The sequence below is a fragment of the Peromyscus californicus genome, unplaced genomic scaffold (genome assembly GCF_007827085.1).
Source record: "Peromyscus californicus insignis strain IS unplaced genomic scaffold, ASM782708v3 Scaffold_1__1_contigs__length_55948999, whole genome shotgun sequence".
Classification (NCBI taxonomy): Eukaryota; Metazoa; Chordata; class Mammalia; order Rodentia; family Cricetidae; genus Peromyscus; species Peromyscus californicus.
Window position 1 is genome coordinate 38156183 of NW_026294492.1, and position 22334 is coordinate 38178516.

General features: G+C 47.3%; 1 long non-coding RNA gene across 1 annotated transcript; it reads left to right on the top strand.

The window, feature by feature from the left end:
* Positions 1-4700: 4700 nt before the first annotated feature.
* On the top strand, positions 4701-13304 carry LOC128115190 (uncharacterized). Its single transcript, XR_008220036.1, has 3 exons — positions 4701-4899; positions 5791-5969; positions 11840-13304. It is a non-coding gene; the product is annotated as an uncharacterized LOC128115190 (long non-coding RNA).
* Positions 13305-22334: the final 9030 nt, after the last annotated feature.

Below are 22334 nucleotides of genomic sequence, written 5' to 3' on the forward strand. Positions count from 1 at the left end.
CGGCATTCTGTCACAACATGGGAGGCCACTGGAGTGAAAACGGTGGGGGCACATCTCTCCAGGGTAGGAGCAGAGGATGGAAAGCCGAGTCACTCCGCTCCGCGGTAGTCTTCCGTGTCCTGGCTTGACTCAGAAAGAAGCGTCACTTTCAGCACAGAGAGTCTGCATTTAGAGCATGTGGAAGATGGGAGCTAGTGTGCTCCCACGGCAGGGACCCTGAGCCCAGTGGATTGGGCTGAAACCCAGACTGGAAACGCACAGTGCCTTTCCATCCTCCTGGAGCCGGCTCTCCGTGTGCAGGGGGCCTCTGCCATAGCCACATCTGCCTCCAGGAGGAGGCAGTCATCACCGCTTTCTCCCGCTCTCAGTGTTTGTGTTTCCATTCCTTAGTGAGTTATCGTTAAGTCGAGGAATACTCGGGGGAAATCACTTTAATCTCTTCAGGGGTGTGTTACAAGCCTCTGAAGGTGACTCAAGTGCACGCAGGTAATATTTCACTACTGAATTAGAGGAAGAATGGATGAGCTGCTGAAAAACTCGTTTGCTGTTTAGCATGAACATGCCTCTCTCTGTCTCCAGGGCTGGCCCTCAGCCGCGGATGCCTGGCTGGCAGGCTCAGCCTCCTCCATACTCACTTTCCTGCTCTGCCAGTGGACCAGATTCACCTCCTGGGCTGCCCGGAGTGCTGCTGACTCGGCTGACACCATTGTGCCAGCAATTAGCCCAAGGCGTGGAAGTAAAAATATTTACCGGACCAAAACGATGTAAAGGTTTTAATAACCAGTCTACTATTAGACAGACACAAACAGAGCAGGCCAGTTCTCAGGGACAATCACTCTGCTGAGGGGGAAGGGAACCTTTTGAGGCAGTTCAGAAAAGCCACATGGCTTTGTCATGGGCCATTTGAGTGGGGCGGTATTTGAGTAGCTAAGAGGAGGGCAGCTCACTGTCTCCTTAGGTAGTGAATGCTAAAACCCACTTTGTCCTTCCTGAGATTGGCCCTTTAGGGTGAGGCATCAGGGGCTTTGGGAGTTAGGCTCAGCATTGCTTGTATAAGGCATTTATACAGGTCAGAGTCACTGGGCTCCAAACAGTCGGCGTCTGCTTGTTAGAGACTGGGGGATTATTGTTGTGTGATTTTTTTTTCTATTTTTTTTTTTATTTAATGCCGAATGCTGTTTATTGAAGGAGGGAGGAGGTCTTAAATACAGGCTTATAGCACAATGGGAGAACCCCGGAGGGCAGAAGTTCGCTACCGATGTTTTACAATCTTGCATCTAAGCTGTTAACGCCCATTATGCAGGATACACAGACAAGGAACTTCCCTTAAGCATTCAGGAGGGTGGGACCCAGCAGGGAATTAGCACAGGGAGGATATCAAGGTCAAGGTCAGCAAGCAAGGCAACAGTTACCCAAAACGGGGGCCAGACCAACAGATTCCCCCCTTTACTAAAAAATGAGCTTCTGACTTAGGTTGCGTGGGACGTCAGCAGGTCACCTTACCCGTCATGGAGATGCCTGCCCAGGCCACACAGGCGCTCTGTCTTAGGTTGGTGAGCGCCCCCCAGGCTGTTGTGTGATATTTTGATCGCATTCCGACAATAAAGTTTGCTGACCAAAATTAACCATAGAGGTCTTGGATGGAGGACAGATAGAGACAGGAATTAGTAAGGCAGGGCTGAGAGAGGATCTCAGGCTTCTTGGATGGAGGAACGGAAGAGAGAGGAGGTGACTGGTGACTTCTCTGCTTCTCTGATCATTCCAGTTCTTACCCCCGATACCTGACTACCAATTTTTTATTGATGAAGAATAATTAGATAAATGCTTCAGATTACGACTGTGATTTTTGGCCTTTTATTTTGCCTCTTCATTTGCTGCGCCTTTGCCAAAGGCCCTAGAAAACCTCAGTAGGACAGTGGGTCCTCCCTAGGGTTCTCTTGCTAGTACAGATGTCAGGGAAGCCTGTAAGGGGCAGAGTTGGCATTTTGTGGTGGGGTAAGCAGCAGGAGTAGGTAGCTGGACAGGATGCTCTGAAGTAGGGCAGTCCCCCTCTTCCGTTTCCTGTTCTTGCTTCCAGTCTTGATGGCTTTGTGTTTGCTTGCCTTGTTTTTTTTGTCACATAGTGTCACCTGGTCTCATGCAGACCAGGCTTGGCCATGAACTCACCACACAGCAGAAGATGATCTTGAGCTCCTGATCCTCCTGCCTCCGCCTCGTCAGTGCTTTTAAATTTCCAGGTTCCCTGCTTGTTCCTGCCTTGCTGAAGTGACTCCGACACAGAAAATATTCGTGGAACAAATTTAAACAAAAACACAGCAACAGTGCTCCTACTACAGGTCCTTCCGACAGCTAGGCTCTCGACTGCCTTTAGGATGTTTCCTATTTTCAGTTTTTCCATCTATAAAATGGAAATGTTCTCAGAGTAGGTAATAGGTCCTCCATTAGTCTAAATGGGTCATGCATTCATAGGAAGAATGTACGAAGCTATGATATTTTCAAGTGGAGAAAAAGGGTTTGCTTGTTTGTTAGTTTGTTTTTCGCTTGATTTTTTTTTTTTTTTTTTTTTTTGGTTTTTCGAGACAGGGTTTCTCTGTGTAGCTTTGCGCCTTTCCTGGAACTCACTTGGTAGCCCAGGCTGGCCTCGAACTCACAGAGATCCGCCTGGCTCTGCCTCCCGAGTGCTGGGATTAAAGGCGTGCGCCACCAACGCCCGGCTAGTTTGTTTTTCAGAGAGCTTCATAGATCCCAAGCTGACCCCAAACTCACTATGTAGCCAACGAGACCAAATGATGCTCCTCCTGCCTCCACCTTCCTAGTCTTGGGATTCCAGGTATGCACCACAACACCTAGTTTTCAATGCTTTTTTTTTCCCTTCTTGAGGACCCAGAATTGAGCTGTACAATCCTAGAAACACTTAATAAGCTCTCCTTTCACAGAGCAACAGCAGAGAGTCTCTAGGTCATTAACCTCGCCCCATCAGAGCTACCAGTGACTGAGAACCGGAAATAACACAAGTCTCTTTGTTACTGACCGAGTTGGTCTGTTTGTCAACCCAAAGGACAAGTTGCTGGAACAAGGAGACAGATTTATTTGAAAGCCAACAAAGCAAATGTGGAGACTGTCTTAGTCACTGTTCTGTTGCTGGGGAGTGAGACATCATGACCAAGGCCACTCTTTTTTTGTTTGTTTGTTTTTTTGTTGTTTTTTGAGACAGGCTTTCTCTGTGTGACCCCATGGGTACACCACACACACACAAGTGAATGCGTATAAGTGGAGGTCAGAGGAAAATTTGGAGAAGTCAGTTCTCTCCCTCCACCAGGTGGGTTCCAGGAATTGAACTCAGGTTATCCGGCTTGAGGGCAAATGTCCTTACCAGCCGAGCATTTTAGATTTAAACCGAAGATGGATTCTGGCAAGAAGCAAGGGGTACGCATAATTCAGTAGTCGTGGTCAAGGTGTGGCCCTGCTTCCAAGGTGTGGGAGTGGGGCTGTCACATAAACCTCAGGGACACAGTTAAATCTGAATTCTCTGTTGTCTCTTCCTTTTTGTCCTTCCTCTTGTCTCTCTGTCTGTCTGTCATAAACACACCTACCTGCTCACCAAATAAATAAAATACATTATTTGTTGGGGTCGTTTGTTTGGTTGGCTTGGGGGGTTTTGTTCTTTGTTTTTTTGTTTGCTTGTTCTGTTTTTTTGGCTTTTCGAGACAGGGGTTCTCTGTGTAGCCCTGGCTGTCCTGGAACTTGGAACTGGCCCTGATTTCCATACCATCGTCTCAGTCTGGGTCCTGCAGAAGTGGTCAAAAGAAGGCCTTATCTGAGGGGACAGGTCAGTTCTCAGGAGCTGGTTATTTCTGCCCCAAGGTGCATTCATGGCTAATTGCCCTCCCCTAGGAGGGGAAGGTTCTGGCCTCGGAAGTTTTACTTTTCCTGGAGGCCAGGATGACCACTGGCTTAGGACCATGGGTTATCCCAGTGTCTTCCACCAAAGTCACAGAGACAGAAACACAAAACGCAGGGTGGTGTCCTGCGTGTAGTCATCCTGTGGGCTCAAGTCGGCACTTTTCAACCAGAGCATCTTCGAGGGGGCTGTTTCAAAGCCAACCCAAAGCAATACTGAAGACCATGTCCAGCTTGTTCTCACTGGTGAGTCAGGGTGAGCGGGCCTTTTGCGCATGCTGCAGGACCAAAGGTGAAGTGGGCATTTCAGTGTGGACTTGATCGAACTGCCCAGACTGAAGGGCACAACTCGAGGCTTTGGAGGAAGATGTTTGAAACTGGAGGGTAGAAACATTGGTTTTAATTTGTTGTGGTGCACACCTTCCTCCCAGCACTTGTTGGGGCAGAGGCAGAGTTTAAGTCCAGCCTGGTCAACAGACCAAGTTCCAGACATCCAAGGCAAAACAGAGAAACTCTGTCTCCAAAAACAAAACAAAACAAATAAAAACAAAAACAAACAACCCCAACAAATATACCTATTTTATGTGCACTGAGTGTATGACAGAGACAGATGAAAAGGCAGAGACAATAGAGAATTCAAATTTAACTGTGTTCCCACTTCCATACCGCGACTTTGACCTCACGTGTTTACCTCTGGGCCAGAGAGACACGGGGGAGCCGGCCCCTTCAGTGGGATGGGGTCCCAGGAGCCCAAGCTGAAAGTTGAAAGTGGAGCTGCAGCCCCGAGCCGAGTCTCTGGGTTCACGACCTGGCGAGGGCTGACCCCTGGTGGCCGCACGGCGCCTTGCAGCTGCAGCCTGCTCGACCCAAGCAGAGCTCTGCCGGGAGCAGGTGGTTGTGGGGAAGGAAACTAGGGAGTGAGCCAGGTTCAGAGCCACGTGATGACTTTCTACGCTATCGGCTAGACCACAAGAGACAACCTCATCTCACCCGTCTTAGGTAATGCGAGAGCAGTTAGGAGGAAGGCCTGGGAAAGACAGTGGGTGGATCAGTGGGTCTGGTGTGTTGGATTGGGTTTTTATTTGTTTGGTTTGGGACTGCCGTTTTTGTTTGCCTGCTTGTTTCTTGAGACTAGGATTCTGTGTAGCCATGGAAACCGCCGACTTGAAACTCAGCTGAGGGTGATCTTGAACTACTAATCCTCCTGCCTCTACCTCCCTGTGCTGGGCCTACAGATTTGTGCCTCCAGGCGCTGCAACTTCACGAAGACCTGCGCAAGGATGCGGGGATGAAAGGGAGGTGTGAGCTGATGGGGGTAGACTGAGGGATCCTGTATGCCTGTTATTCAGGCCCTCCTCGGTGTCTCTACAGGACAGCATTTCTCTTTAGGCATGGGAACAGGGCACCTGTCTCATGAGGTTCTTCTGGAGGGGTGGGGGTGACCTTCAGAAGTGACCTTCCTGGGGCTTACGGCTTTGCTGGGGAGGAGTCGGGGAGAAAGAGGGAGACAGTGGGCAGGAGGAAGTCAGATAGCTCCCAGACTCCTTCAGCAGAAACAAAGCCACACGTACCGAGGGACAGTTCAGCTAACAACGGTTTGCACCTGGTCCCACCCGAGGGCTTCCCCTAGTGATGATAGGGCCGTCTTCGCGTGTAAGCCATCTGGTCATATCAGATGGCCCGGCAGTACATTTCTCAGGACGTATTCCTATTGTTAAGTGGTAAGTGACTATACTCAGAAAGGCCAGGCGCTGGAACGTAGCACACTTCATTGTGAGCCCCAGCAGTTGCAAGCATGACCCACCTGAGTCTTGATTTTTTTTTTTTTTGGGTGGGGGGCTTGCTGTTGAGACAGATCTTAACACGAACATGTCTTACCTCCCACCGCAGGCCTGAGGAGACTCACCTGCTGGCTCCTCCTTCACAACTACAGAGGCCAGTCAGTTGGGAGATGGTCTCCCCACCATCCTCTGATCACAGATCCACTAGTTGCTTCCAGAAATCAGGCTACACCCCCACTGCTCAATCGCATAGAAATCTAGTAACCTGTGTGCCATGGACTTGCAGCTGTGAGTAAGCCCAAGACAGCCTTGAATTATAATTTTTACTCTTTTTTTTTTAAGATGTGTTTTTATTTGTGGGTGTGTCTGTGTGTGCCAGAAGAGGAGGGCATCGGATCCTTCGGGGCTGCAGTCACAGGTGGTTGAGAGCTGCCCAGTGAGGGTGCTGAGAACCAAACTCAGGTCCTCTTGAAGGGCAGCGACTGCTCGTATCTGCTGAGCCCTATAACTTAAAAAAAAAATAAAAATAAAAAGCCAGGCTGTGCTTGTGCATGCCTTTGATCCCAGCAGAAGTAGGTGGTGTTAATCCTGAGATTTGCAAAAGAAAAACCAATTCCACAAATTTGAAGCAAGCTTTAATTAAATGCCAACCGGGATGGATTTTGGTCAGGACCACGTCCTGGAATTCCCAGTGAGTGGCCCTGAGACATGTTGTAGGGACTTTTAAGGACAAACCTATGTGACTGCCATATTTCCTATAAAGCTTTGTACAACTTCCAGCATTCTAGGAAGCTAGCTGGTCCTTGGGCAGGTGGGGCTTACAGGTTAGCTTAGGGGCTTACAGTGAATCTCTGAGTTTGAGGCCAGCTTGATCTACAGAGTGAGTTTCAGGACCGACAAAGCTATACAGAGAAACCCTGTCTTGAAAAACCTAATAAATAAATAAATGCTTTATTATTTTCTGAGAATGGGTGCTTTGCCTGCATGTGTATCCATGCACCATGGATGTGCCTGGTGCCTGAGGCGGCCAGAAGACACTGGAGCCCCTGCATTTACAGATGGTTGTGAGCCGCCACCATGTGGATGCTGGGAATTGAACCCAGGTCTTCTAGAGGAGCAGCCAGTGCCGTAACCACTGAGCCATCTCTCAGCTCCAGCTTCACTCTTACACTGTGCCTTTCTCTGAGAGTTCTGGCACATAGGCCAGGTTACATGCTATGGGACACACTGCTCCACTCCAAAACCTATGAGACAGAAAAATTCCCTTTGTGTTGTGAAACTGTCTTTCCCCCTTCAAGACATCGGCGGCACTGTCTGTGAAGGCCAGCTCTCCTAGTGAAGCCGTTTGGGGGCCTGAAGCCTTGCTTCGCCACTTCAGGCTGTGACGCTGGTGAGGATCTGTGCTTCCTAGTTTTATGTCAACTTGACACAAGCTATAGTCATCTGAGAGAAAGGAACCTCAAACGAGAAAATGCCTCCATAAAATGGGGCTGTAGGCAGGCCTGTAGGGCATTCTCTTAATTAGTGATTGATGTGGGAGGGCCTAGCCTGCTGTGGGTGGGGCACTCCGGGGCTTGTGGCCCTGGGTTCTATAAGAAAGCAGGCTGAGCAAGCCATGAGGAGCAAGCCAGTAAGCAGCACTCCTCCATGGTCTCTGCATCGGGTCCTATGTCCAGGTTCCTGCCCTGTGTGAGTTCCTGCCCTGACCGTTGATGATGATGAACAGTGATATGGAGGTGTAAACGAAATAAATCCTGTCCTCTCCAGGCTGGTTTTGGTCAGGGCGTTTTTTCACAGCCATCGTCGTCCTCACTAAGACGGGGACCCAGGCTGCTAAGTGCTTTGTTGGTGCAGGGATGGGCCTCTAAGTTGTTATCAGAGTGTCTGTCTGCCTCAGATACACAGGGCAAGAAAATAATGTAGGCAGCGGCTGTAGGATTCACCCTAGACCTAGAGCCTCCGTTCTCGAGTGATCCCATCAATTCCACACTTCCTGCCTAGGCAGAGAAAGCCGCACAGCTGACACCCTCAGGAAACACTTCAGATGGAATGCGAGGAAAGGGAAATCCCTAAGGTGCAAAGAAATCACCCACGTCACCTGCTCTACTGTCTACAGCCCCATCAGTATTCAACCAACAAATGAATATTAAATCACAGAGGTTGCCCCTGGGGAGGCGGATCAATCATGCCTTACATCCTGTCTATAGTGTCCCTAAACGGCTAAAACTCCTAGCATGTAACAGCAGGTTGGGCGGGACGATGGCACCAGCTTCCCACACTACTGTCTCATCCTGTCTGTCTTCAGTCATCTGCTAAATTCAGAAATCCTTCCCCGCTAAGCTCAGAAACCTCTACGCTCTAAAGTCTGTGATTATAATAAATTTCCTCTGTTCTGTGGGTTACTATTGGGTCGCCCAGTCTCCCCAAGGTATGAGTACCAGGCATTATTGAAGAGCCTGATCACCTGAAATCCATCTCACCACATTTCTCTACTGAACTTGGAAAGAATCTTTAATATCGGAAACATCAAGGACTGTATCACAGTTTTCCATTCTGATAGTGATGTTGTCTGATAAATCACACATGGTGCTTTGGTTTGCATGTACACCCTTCAAATCCACTGGCTGGAAACTTCATCCCCCAAACACCAGTGTTACGGAATGGGCTTTGGGGGAAGGTAATGGACCCTAAGGGTTCTGCCCTCATGAGTAGATGGATGAAAAAAGAACTTGACAAACCGAGTCTGTGGTGGGAGTATCACTTGAGCCCACAAGTTCATGACCGGGTGGGAAACGTAACAGAAACTCCATCTTAAAAGTGGAGACAGCAGAGAGTCTGTGGGTTTTGCTCCTCTGCTTTCTGCTATGTGATTTTTACACACTTTCTCTCTCTGTCATCTGGGTAAATGCAGTAAGAAGAACCACACCACAACCTAAATGTTATCCTCCACAAACCACCCAGTCCATCGCCTTCTAATTCAGCCGACTGGCTTCTCAGAATACAAAGGAAACCCTGCAGGATTCTTCTCCAGAATATAACATGAACAGCCTCTAATCCAGTCCCTGGTAGCGTCCTTGTTCCCTTCTGAAACTCCAGGAGCCTGGCTTTCACCCTCCTCATCACGATCAGCTCTCTAGTCCTCTGTGGTCCTTCCAGAACGATCCATTCAGCTCTTCTTACAGCACTACAGGGACTCTCTGGTTCACAGATCCAAACTCTTAAAAGCCTCCTGCAAACCATTTCCAGAAGTTCACAATCCACATGGTCAGCCAGACTTGATGGTACAGGCTGTTAATCCCAGCACTCAAGAGGCAGAGGCAGGCAGATCTCTGTGAGTTCAAGGCCAGCTTAGTCTACATAGTGAGTTCCAGGGCAGCCAGGGCTACATAGAGAGACCCTATCTGAAAAAAATAAAATAAAATAACAAAAACCCCACATGGTCAGGTAGTTATTGAACGACCTCATTCTCTGATATCAAATACCTGACAAGAAGCCATATCAGGAGGAGAGGGTTTTTTTTGTTTTGTTTTGTGTGGTGGTATTGTGTTCCCCAAAATATTGTGCACCCTAATAAACTTATCTGGGGTCAGAGGCAGAACAGCCACTAGATACAAAGGATAGAAAATGGTGGCACTCACACCTTTAATCCTAGCATTCCAGAGGTAGAAATCCCTCTGGATCTGTGAGTTCAAGGCCACACTGGAAACAGCCACGCATGGTGACACAGGCCTTTAATCCCAAGAAGTGAGCCTTTAATCCCAGGGAGTGATGGTAGAAAGCAGAAAGGTATATAAGGCATGAGAACCAGAAACTAGAAGCATTTGGCTGGTAAAGCATTTGGCTGGTTAAGCTTTTAGGTTTTGAGCAGCACAGTTCAGCTGAGAGCCATTGGGATGAGGACACAGAAGCTTCTAGTCTGAGGAAACAAGATCAGCTGAGAAGTTGGCCAGGTGAGGTTAGCTGTGGCTTGTTCTGTCTCTCTGATCTCCCAGCTTCACCCCAATAACTGGCCTCAGGTTTGATCTTATTAATAAGACCATTTAAGATTCCCGCTACAGTTTTGTTTTTTTTAAGTTGTATTTATTTATTACATATACAGTGTTCTGTCTGCATGTGTCCCTGCAGGCCAGAAGAGGGCACCAGATCTCATTACAGAGGGTTGTGAGCCACCATGTGGTTGCTGGGAATTGAACTCAGGACCTCTGGAAGAACAGCCAGTGTTCTTAAGCCCTGAGCCATCTCTCCAGCCCCGGAGAGGTTAGTTTGAGGTCATGGTATTGAGGGAATACGGTCCATCATGGTGGGCAAGGGTGCTGGTTAGCGGTTGTTGACTTGATGCCAGCTTAGCTGTAACTAGGAAAAGAGGGAGGCTCAACTGAAGGATTGCCTTCGTCATATTGGCCTGTGAGCATGTCTGTAGGGCATTTCTCTGATTACTAATTGATGGAGGAGGGCCGAGTCCACTGTGGGCGGCACCATCCCTAGCCAGGTGGTCCTGAATTACATAAGGAGGTGGCTGAGCAAGCCAGCAGAAACGAGAGAGTAAGCAGTGTTTCCTCGTGGGCTGCACCTCAGTCCCTGCCCTGACTTCCCTCAGTGATGAGCTATAACCACAAGTCAAATAAACCCTCTCTCCCCGCCCCCCAAGTTGCTTTTGTTTGATGTTCTATCACAGCAACACAAAGCCAAGCTAGAAAAGGAAGGCGTGACGGTAGATGGCTCCTTAGTGGCAGGAATATGAGGCAGCTACTTGCTCATGTCCAGGTAAACTAGGGAGCAGGAAGGGGACAGGAAGTGGGGACAGGATATAGACCTCAAGGCCTGCCCCCAGGCACTCTTCTGTGGCTAGGCTCCACCTTCAAGAGACTCCACAACGTCTCAGAACAGCATCAGCAGCTGGTGACCTGGGCTCACACTCCTGCAGCTGGTGACCCCGGCTCATACACCCCAGGCTAGTGCTCTTACCACATCTCTCATGTCGCTCTAAAAAACGCCTGTTCTCCAGTGACTTGCCTCCCCTCCCCCAACCTTCCAAACCTTTCAAGCAGCTGGGACCTCAGGTACATGATACGGTGCTGGCAAGCGGCTGGCCTCCATGGCTAAATCACATGGTTTGTAGTTTACTTCTTAGGAGTAGGTACTTCCTAAAGCAAACTGTTGAGTTATTTTTACTTAGTATGAACCTGGAACCATGAGACAGGAAAAGTGTTTTTATTTCATTTCTGATCATTAGCAATTAACTGAGGGCCCTTGAGTAAATGCCTTGCCTTTCCCAAATAAATATTAAATGGTACTTTTGTGCTGGACAGTTCTGAGCACCTTATGAGGGAGCCATTCACTGAGCTGTGTCGGCAATCCTGTGGGATAAGTAGTATTATCTGCCCAATGGTGGCCTTTGGTGAGGAGGACTGTGCTGGCAACCCAGGCCTCATGCTTGCTAAGCGCATGCTCTGCAACTGAGCTGCACCCTAATCCTTAGAGATGCCTCTTTCAAGCACAGAAAGGTTTAGTCATCTGCACAAGGTCACACAGCCAGCCTATGAGCCAGGGTTATCTAGGGGAACAGAACCCATCGCATGCATAGATGCTCTAAAGGGATTTATTAGATTGGTTTACATGATCGGGGCTGGGTGGTTGTTGGTCATTTTTTACTCTTAAGCTTTTCACTCTTTGCTCTTTGGGGGGCCTGCCACCCAGCTCCCAAATAAATCACACGGAGACTTATTACTACTTATAAATTATTGCTTAGCTTGGCTTATTTCTAACCAGCTTTTCTTAAATTATCTCGACTACTTTTTGCCTGTGGGCTTTTTCCTTTTCTTACTTCTGTATATCTTACTTTCACTCTTACTCTGTGGCTGACTGGCTGGCTGGCTGGCCCCTGGCGCGCTCCTTCTTCAGATTTCTCCTTCTGTTTATTCTCCGTCTACCAGTCCCACCTGTCCTTTCTCCTGCCTGGCTATTGGCCATTCAGCTCTTTATTAGACCATCAGGCGTTTGAGACAGACACAGTAACACAGCTTCACAGAGTTAAACAAATGCAGCATAAAAGAATGCAACACATTTTCGCATCATTAAACAAACGTTCCGGAGCATAAAAATGATGTGACACACCTTAAAATAATATTCTACAACACTGGGTAATTGTCTCTCTGCAGGCTGGAGAGGCAGAGAACCACACAGCTGAATGCCTCGGTGGTCCCAAATGGTGCTGAAGGCCTGGAAGGTCCTTAGGACATTGCTGACATTCAGCTGCAATGGAGGGCGGAGACCCCGGGACCTAATGTCGAAAGAAGATGGCGGCAGCCATAGACCTGTCACTCAGGAAGAAGCAAAGGCAGCAGGCCACTCTGCTCCAACCTCTCTGAATCTGGGCTGCCAGCTGGAAGGAGCCGCCCACTTGGGGGGGCAGGTCATCTTCTCTCAGTTCATCCTTGCTACAAGCCGCAAAAATATACAGAGTAGGAGTTTAGCTGATTATGACGAAGCTAATACCTGAAAGAAGCCAAGGGCCTTCCAGAGGTCACGCTGAGGCTCACGGAGCCTTGGTGATATTTGGTTTTTGATTATGAGCTGTTTTCTGCTATGGGTTTCTCGTGTGCTCTTGTAGCTTTACCATCATTTTTTGGACACCATTTCCCCTCTACTAAAGGAATATTTAGATAACCTTGTGCGCTGACACTGTGCATAGCCAGAACCCCACCAATTCAAGCCTCCCTGTAATTATCATCATTGGCAGCATCCGGCCAGGTCCATCCGGAGGAAAGTACCTTATCAGAGATACCTCTGTAGCCTCTAGAACAGACTTAAGCATTCAGACTACCTGTTTGAGAAGGCCTGGCAGATGTGCCAATTAAGCTTAACTTCCTCCTTTCCCAAATCTTTCCTCTAGTTCCAGATCTCCCTTTAACTATCACCAGAGGCATCTAGCTGTACACAGGTTGCCTAGCGACCGAGCACCCTTCCCCCCACCCTGCAGAAAAACAGCAGATAGCTTGGACAGATAGGAGCCACAGGAAAAAAGAAGGCACTTGTATTTTCTCCCAGTGACCTAGCAACTTACAGATTCTTAACATTTTCTACCAATCACGTTTAAGATAATAGTTGAGCACATAAGAACCCTCTTCTTAGATATTACCTGAATTTAGCCTTTAGTTAATTCATTAGTCACTTCCCTTTTGGGTTGCAAATGATTATTAACAATTACTGCCCCTCTATGTGAATCTTATCACCCCTCCGTTTGACCCTGGAAGCCTGGCTTTGCACTGCCAAGGGATGACTGCTTGTAAGTGTATATAAACCGGGACTCCCAGGGTACGGAAGGATGAAGAGGAAGATTTAGAAGAATAAATGACTCGACTAAGAGCTCAGTGTGCTGAGATTCTATTTCCCAAAAATAGTCCTCGCCGTTAGTAGTTCTCTCTCCTGAGCCCCTGGGATGTATAATATTAAGGCTGGTCCCCCTAATACCATGCAAGACATCCTTTCTGACCATGCCCTCACAGGCATGCCCTGAGGTGATTCTCAATTCCACAGAGCTGACAGGTGAGCACAATCATCAGAGCTGGTGAGGGGTAAAGCTGGTCTCCAAAGGTCCAACTTTTTTTTCTTCTCTTCATGGTATCAAGGATCAACCCCAGGGCCTTACACACTCTAGACAAATGCTCTACCACTGAGCTAAGAACCAAATTCTCAATCCCTCCCTGGGTTGATGAATTTCAGTTTCTCTGTCTGTAACAGTTGGTCCAGACATTTAGAGCTGTAGGAGGATGAGAATGGAGCTGACTGGTAGAGCATGTGCCTAGCATGCATAAGGCCCTGGGTCAATCCCCAGCACCATACACACACAGTTGTGTTTTGTTTTGTTTTAATGGTGATGAGGCTGTATCTCAGTGGTAGAATGCTTGGCTAGCATTCACGAGTTCTGAGTTGCATCTCCATCACTGCCAGAAACAACCACCACAAGCTTTTGGAGAGGGAAAATCTTTTCTTCTGCCTTCTTCGTTCATGTTCTGGGAGCCTACAAATTAACTTGGCAAAACCAAGACCACAGTAGTTTGGATGAGGACAACCCCCGTAGACTAATCTATTTCAATACCTGATGCCCCAGTTGATGGAACTGTTTGGGAAGGATTAGGAGGTGTGGTCTTGTTGGAGGAGGCATACCACTAGGGGTGGGCCCTGAGGTTTCAAAAGCCACACCATTTCTAGTTAGCTCTCTTTCTCTCTCTGCCTAGCGCACGTGGATCAGGACATAAGCTCTCAGCTAACTGCTCCAGGAAACAGGCTGCCTGCCTGCTCCCGTGCTCCCAGCTGTAATGGCCATGCTCTCTCTCTCTCTCTCTCTCTCTCTCTCTCTCTCTCTCTCTCTCTTGCTCTCTCTCTCTCTCTTTGGTTTTTGGAGACAGGGTTTCTCTGTGTAGTTTTGGTGCCTGTCTTGTATCTGGCTCTGTAGACCAGGCTGGCCTTGAACTCACAGAGATCTGCCTGGCTCTGCCTCCCAAGTGCTGGGATTAAAGGTTTGTGCCACCACCGCCCTCTGGACTCTTAACACTCTGAAACTATAGTCCCAATAAACTCTTTCTTGTATCAATTGCTTTGATCATGGTGTTTGAACAGCAATAGAAAAATAACTAAGACAAAGATAGACTACCAAATTGTTTTACTCATGTAGTTATATATGTGGATATATTGGTCGGGGTCTCTAGAGCAATGATTCTCAAACTGTGGGTCACAACCCCTTTGGCGGGGGCGTTGAATGACCCTTTCATAGAGGTTGCCTAAGACCATCAAAAAACACAGACATTTACATTACAATTCATAACAGTAGCAAAATTATAGTTATGAACTAACAATGAAAATAATTTTTAATTTTAAGGTTGGGGGTCAACTACAACAAGAGGAACTCTATTAAAGGGTTGAGAACCTTCTAGGCATTAGGAAGGTTGAGAACCACTGCTCCAGAGGAGCAGAACTGAAGGAATGAATCTATATAGAGAGAAAGGGGTTTATTAGAATGGTTACAGGCAGTGGTCCAGCTGATCAAACAGTACCAATGGAGGGTCCAAGAATCCAGTAGTTGTTCAGTCCAAGAGGCTGGATGTCTCAGCTGGTCTTCAATGTACACTGGAACCCCAAAGAAGTAGGCTCTAAGCCGGGCAGTGGTGGCTCACACCTTTAATCCCAGCACTTGGGAGGCAGAGTCAGGCGGATCTCCGTGAGTTCAAGGCCAGCCTGGTCTACAGAGCGAGATCTAGGCCAGGCACCAAAACTACACAGAGAAACCCTGTCTCAAAAAACAAGAAGAAGAAGAAGAAGAAGAAGAAGAAGAAGAAGAAGAAGAAGAAGAAGAAGAAGAAGAAGAAGAAGAAGGCTCTAATGCTAGTGAAGGAACGGACTCCATAGCAAGAGCAAACAGGCCCAGAGAAACAACTTCCTTCTTCTATGTCCTTTATACAGGCTGCCAGCAGAGGTGTGGTCCAGATTAGAAGTGGATTTTCCTACTTCAAATGATTTAATTAAGAAAAGAAAACGTCCCCCACAGATGTGCCCAACCACCTGAGTTTTAGTTAATTTCAGATGTAGTCATGTTGACAACCAAGAATAGCCATCACAGTGGATGAGCTCAGCTTGTACTCCAATGTGATGGAATCCACTGGAAAGGTCTAATGCAGAGGCATAGCCCGACTGGGTGTTTTTGATTTGTTTTGTTGAGACAGGGTGGCTTCAAACTTGTAATTCCCTTGCTTCAGTTTCCTAACTGACAAGAGGTCTGTGGATATCAAAGTGTCCCTGAACCAGGTCTGGACACTCACCCCACAGGAACCGGCATCTGGAGGCTCACCCCACAGGACTCGACATCTGGAAGATCCATGTTGGAGATGTAGAAGGGTCAAAGAATGGAGAAGCGAGACCTTTGCTCACACATCAGATTCTAACTCTAGGGGGTTGAGGGTCACAGAGCCAGGACAGGAATAAAAAGGGAGAAAGGTCAGAAAAGAGGACTGTTCACATCCTTTCAGAGAATAGGCAGAGCTTTTTTTTAAAAAAAAATTAAAGATTTGTTTATTTATTTATTATGTATACAATATTCCTCCTGCATGTTGCCTACAGGCCAGAAAAGGGTGCCAGATCTCATTATCAATGGTTGTGAGCCACCATGTGGTTGCTGGGAATTGAACTCAGGACCTCTGGAAGAGCAGTCAGTGCTCTTAACCTCTGAGCCACTTCATCAGCCCCAGGCAGTGCTTTTCCAGCACAGTACTGGGTCTCCATTCTTTTCCTGGCATTCCTGGTCACCATGGCCAGTAGGCGCCTTTAGATTTTAAGAGGAGAAAGACTAGTTAACAAGAACAGTTAGCCAGAAGCAGAACTACAGAAGCCAAAAGGCGAAGTTAGTGGACTTTCCCAGAACTATGGGCTTTGATGGATTCGGTCTTCGTTTTCACTTTGGCAGGTGGTGCTGTCTACATCCTGAGTTTTATAGCCTGGATGGTACTGCCATCATGGAGTCAGTCGTGCTAACCTCTGGAGGCCTACTAAGGTCTGGGGGCCTGTCATATGAGTTTGAGGCCAAGATTACATAGTGTGTCCCAGACTAGTCTGGATTCAGGAAAGGAAGATAGACCCTGTCTTAAAAGACACACATTAGAAGAAGAGGAGGAAAAGATATGAGAAGATGGAAAGATCTCCCATGCTCACAGATCAGGAGTATTAATATAGTAAAAAAGACCATCCTACCAAAAGCAATCTACAGATTCAATGCATTCCCCATCACAATTTTTCACAGACCTTGAAAGGACCATTTTCAACTTCATATAGGAACACAAAACAACAACAACAAACTAGGTTAGCTAAAATAATCCTGAATAATAAAAGAACCGTGAGAGGCATTACCATCCCCAGTTTCAAAGTTGTACTACAAAGCTATAGTAATAAAAGCAGCATGGTATTGGCACAAACACACACACACACACACACACACACACACACACACACACACACACACACCAATCAATGGAATTTAATTGAAGACCCAGGCATAAATTCACACACCTATGGACACCCGATTTTTGATTAAGAAGCCATGGGGCTGGAGAAATGGCCCAGTGGTTAAGGGCACTGGCTGCTCTCCCAGAGGTCCTGAGTTCAATTCCCAGCAACCACATGGTGGCTCACAATCATCTGTAATATCTGGTGCCCCCTTCTGGCCTGGAGACAGAACACGTAATAAATAAACCTTAAAAAAAAGAAAAAAAAAGAAGTCAGAAATATACACTGAAAAAAAGACAGCATCCTTCAACAAATTGTGCTGGATGCACGTAAAAGAATCCAAATAGATTCATACGTAACACCCTGCACAAAATACTCCAAATGGATCAACATGAAACCAGATACACTGGACCGGATAGAAGAGAAAGTGGGGAAGAGCCTTGAACTCATTGGCACAGGAAAACTTCCTGAACAGAACACCAATAGCACAGTCACTAAGATCAACAATTAATAAACGGGGCCTCGTGAAACTGAAAAGCATCTGTAAGGCAAAGGACACTGTCATTCAGACAAAGCAGTAGCCCATGGAATGGGATAAGATTTTTACCAACTCCCCATCTGACAGAGGGCTAATATCCAAAATATATAAAGAACTCTAGAGATTATAGTTATCAAGAAAACAAATAACCCAACTAAAAAATTATCTAAACACAGAACTCTCAAAATAGGGTACTGAGAAACGCTTAAAGAAATGTTCAACATCCCTAGCCATCAGAGAAACACAAATCAAAACTGCTCTAAGATTCCTTCTCACACTCGTCAGACTGTCAGATGGATCTGGGCATCACTGGATTGAAGAAGTCTCCTTTCTCTGCCCCTAAGTGGTATTTGTCTCTAACTGGGATGTTAGGAGCTGTGGGTCAGATCCAGTTTGCTGGGGCTGCCAGTGGTTCCAAGCCAGGTGGTGGGCACACACCTTGAATCCCAGCGTTTAGGAGGCAGAGACAGGCAGACCTCTGAGTTCGAGGCCAGCCTGGTCTACAGAGAGAGTTCCAGGACAGCCAGGGCTACACAGAGAAACCCTGTCTCGAAAAACAAAGCAAAACAAAAGTTCCAACTCATACCTGTTATTATTGTTTAATTTATTATTAAATTAAAATAGTATTTAATTATCATATGACACAAAAACAAATAAGAAACAACTAGTACTTAATGAGTCTGTAGGAAACTGGCAAATGGGATTTTTATTGAATTAATTGACCTTTTTTAGTTTTGGGGATAGTCTCATGGCCTAGACTAGCTGAACTTGAACGCCCTGTTTTCCTGCCCCTGCCTCCCAAGCCCTGGGATTCTAGAACTGTTCCACCACTCAGTTTTGCATATTCTTTCTTTTCTCTCTTTTTTCCCCCTCACATAATATATCCTGGTTAAGGTGTCCCCTCCCTCTGTTCATCTCAGTTCCTCCCCACCTGCCTCCGCTCCGGATCCAGTTCCTTTCTGTCTCTCATTAGAAAACAAACAGGCTTCTAAGGGACAGGACCCACTTGTTCTCACACTCACAAATCTCATAAAAACACTAAACCGCAAGGCGGTGGTGGCGCACGCCTTTAATCCCAGCACTCGGGAGGCAGAGCCAGGCGGATCTCTGTGAGTTCGAGGCCAGCCTGGGCTACCAAGTGAGTTCCAGGAAAGGCGCAAAGCTACACAGAGAAACCCTGTCTCGAAAAACCAAAAAAAAAAAAAAAAAAAAAACACTAAACTAAGCTGGGCGGTGGTGGTGCATGCCTTTAATCCCAGCACTCAGGAGGCAGAGGCAGGTGGATCTCTGTGAGTTCGAGGCCAGCCTGGGCTACAGAGTGAGTTCCAGGAAAGGCGCAAAGCTACACAGAGAAACCCTGTCTCGAAAAACCAAAACAAACAAACAAACAAACCCACTAAACTAGAAGCCATAATATATACTCAGAGGACAGTGCAGACCGGGGCAGGCCCTGTGCATGCTGCCTCGGGCTCTGAGTTCCTGTGTGTGCAGATCTTGTTGATTTTAGAGGGCCTTGTTTCCTTGGTGTCCTCCATCCCCTCTGGCTCTTACAATCTTTCTGCCTCCTCTTCAGTGGAGAGCCCTGAGCCCTGAGGGGAGGGTGTCTGCTGGTTAGTTCCATCTTCAAAGTGCTTGTAGCTGAGTCGGCATGATCCTGGAAAGAGAAACAAGGGTTGGGGGTTTCCACATAGCAGGCCAGGCTCTCTGGTCTGGCTGTGGTCTGGCTGATCATTATCTTGGGCCATTGTCTAAGGATCAACCATGTAGAGCTATGTGGGCGCCAAGAAGGTCTCTGTTGCTTAGGAAGGAATGTCTTTGTTTTGTTCAGTGGTCGGACTAGTGTCTGGGATCTAAGGTAAACTATGTGGGGAAAGACTCAGGAGAATTCAGAACTCAAAAGGAAAGAAGTAAGGTGGAGTCAGAAACAGTGGAGTTTGGTAGGTCAGGTTAAGTAAGAGACCTCTGAAATGGCCGCTCGTGGGAGGAAAAGGCGAAGTTTATTCCAAACTGCCAAGGCTATCTATATGGGGTGTGTGTGTGTGTGTGTGTGTGTGTGTGTGTGTGTGTGTGTGTGTTCACACGTGCATGCTACTACATGCATGTGGAGGTTGTTAGGTTCCAAACCCGGGTATTTAACATATCCAAAGTGGGAAGACGACCTTGAGGAGCCAGTTCTCACCTTCCACCACGGGGGTCCCAGGCATTGAACTCAGAGTGTCGGGCTTGGCAGCAGGCACCCCTTCCATCCCGAGCCATCTTGCTGGCCCCCATCATTCCATTTTCACAGGAGAGATCCTAAATGTAGGTCCAGCTGCACTCTTCCTTTTCTTCCCCGTTCCTCAACCCTGAGGACTTGGCCACTGTCCTCGGTTTGGCTGTCTAGTGCTTGACTTGGTACTGGAGAGAGAAAAACATGTTTGCCAAGTGCTGACCCGACCTCGGGCTAACGCTGAAGTCAGCCTGACCCTCAGGCGCAGACGGTACTCAAAGGCACTTCCGCGAACCTGCCCTGTTCTCCTTTTCTAACCACAAGGCTTTCTGCTCCCTGATCGAACAGGGTGACGCCCCTGTGCCCTACTCTTATTAAAAGCCAGGCGGTGGTGGCGCACGCCTGTAATCCCAGCACTTGGGAGGCAGAGCCAGGCGGATCTCTATGAGTTCGAGGCCAGCCTGGGCTACCAAGTGAGTTCCAGGAGAGGCGCAAAGCTACACAGAGAAACCCTGTCTCAAAAAACCGAAAAAAAAAAAAAAAAAAAGAAAAAGTTCACGTGCTCTCACGCTTGCTAACAGCACCTGCATTAACGGAAGGAACCAAATTTGTGGCTTCTTCCCCTTTATAACCCCTGCTCAGTCAGCTGGAGGCTGCGTCCTTAGACCTGTGGACACAAGAGTACAAGCGGGGCCTGTGTGGCTCAATAAAAACTTCAGATTCATATTAAGAGCACTGGCGGCCGGGCGGTGGTGGCGCACGCCTTTAATCCCAGCACTCGGGAGGCAGAGCCAGGCGGATCTCTGTGAGTTCGAGGCCAGCCTGGTCTCCAAATCGAGTTCCAGGAAAGGCGCAAAGCTACACAGAGAAACCCTGTCTCGAAAAAACCAAAAAAAAAAAAAAAAAAAGAGCACTGGCTCCTCCTCCAGAGGTCCTGAGTTCAATTCCCAGCAACCACATGGTGGCTCACTACCATCTGTAATGAGATCTGGTGCCCTCTTCAGCCATGCATATGTGTAGCCGGAACACTGTACATGTAATAAACAAATTAAAATCTTTAAAAAAAAAAACAAACCCACTTCAGATTATTGTCTTGGGTGAGAGCAGCCCACCTACAACATTACATAGATCCCATCAAGCATATGAGAGCCAGGTATATCAGAAGGAACCAAAGGCCAGGTGTGACATTACATGTCTTTAATCTCAGCACTCGGGAGGCACAGGTAGAAGAACTTCTGAGAGGTTGAACTTCTGAGAGGTTGAGGCCAATCTGGTCTACATCATTTTTTTTTTTTTTTTTTTTTTGGTTTTTAGAGACAAGGTTTCTCTGTGTAGTTTTGTTTGTTTGTTTGTTTTTTTTTTGTTTTTCGAGACAGGGTTTCTCTGTGTAGCTTTGCGCCTCTCCTGGGACTCACTTGGTAGCCCAGGCTGGCCTCGAACTCACGGAGATCCACCTGGCTCTGCCTCCCGAGTGCTGGGATTAAAGGCGTGCGCCACCACCGCCCGGCCTGTGTAGTTTTGGTTCCTGTCCTGGATCTCGATCTGTAGACCAGGCTGACCTCGAACTCACAGAGATCCACCTGACTCTGCCTCCCGAGTGCTGGTATTAAAGGTGTGTACCAGCACTGCCTGCTTGAAAGACCATGTCAAAAAAAAAAAAAAAAAAGCCAAATGCTTTGTGCCTGAAAGAAATACCATTGAGATTAAGAAAATGTGGTACATATGCACAATGGAGTACTACTCAGTAGAGAAAAACAATGACAGCATGAAATTTGCAGGCAAATGGATGGACTAGAAAATATCATCCTGAGTGAGGCAACCCAAACCCAGAAGGACAAACATGGTATGTACTCACTCATAAGTGGATACTAGATATAAAGCAAAGAACAATCAGACTACAGCCCACAGAACCAGGGAGGCTACATAGCAGGGGGGACCCTAGGATGACTGTGGCCTATAATAAGTTTTGGTTTTACTCAATTACTGAGCAAGCCTGAATGAAACATTTCACTATTAAGATAAAATTTTATACTGTATCAAGCTGGTAACAGAAAAATAAATAAATTAATAAAAAAAGAAATACCATTGACAGGAGGCAAGTGAGGCCTACATTGAGAAGATATCAGATATCTCACTCACTGAAAGGATAGGTGACTCTCTATAACTTCTCTCCGTCCTTCACACTTTTTCAGGAGTACTCATACAAACGATCTACTTTTTTTTTTTTTTTTTTAAGACAAGGTCTCTCTATTAAACAGCTCTGGCCATCCTGGAACTCCATATGTAGACCAGGATATCCTGGGGCTCACAGAGATCCACTTGCCTCTGTCTCCTGAGTGCTGGCATTAAAGGTGTACATCACCATACCCAGCTAAAAATTCATTCATACACACACACAATTTTTGTCCAAATTAGGCAACAAACGAAGTTTAGAAATACAGGCCCTAGCCGGGCGGTGGTGGCGCACGCCTTTAATCCCAGCACTCGGGAGGCAGAGCCAGGCGGATCTCTGTGAGTTCGAGGCCAGCCTGGTCTCCAAAGCGAGTTCCAGGAAAGGCGCAAAGCTACACAGAGAAACCCTGTCTCAAAAAACCAAAAAAAAAAAAAAAAAAAAAAAAAAAAAAAAAAAAAAAGAAATACAGGCCCTGGAACTAGAAGTGTTGGCAAATGCCTTTAGTCCCAACACTCAAGAGGTAGGCATTTCTGTGGGTCTGAGGCTAGCCTGGTCTAGAGAGCAAGTTCCAGAACAGTCAGGGATACACAGTGATACCCTGACTGAAGAGAGAGGGTGTGAGGGGGGAGAAAGAAAAGAAAAGTACACTAGGGATTTGGCTCAGTTGGCAGGATGCACCAAGCCCTCTGATCTATGGAACTGTACAAGTTATGAGTCATGAGCCCTGCAGAGACCACCTGG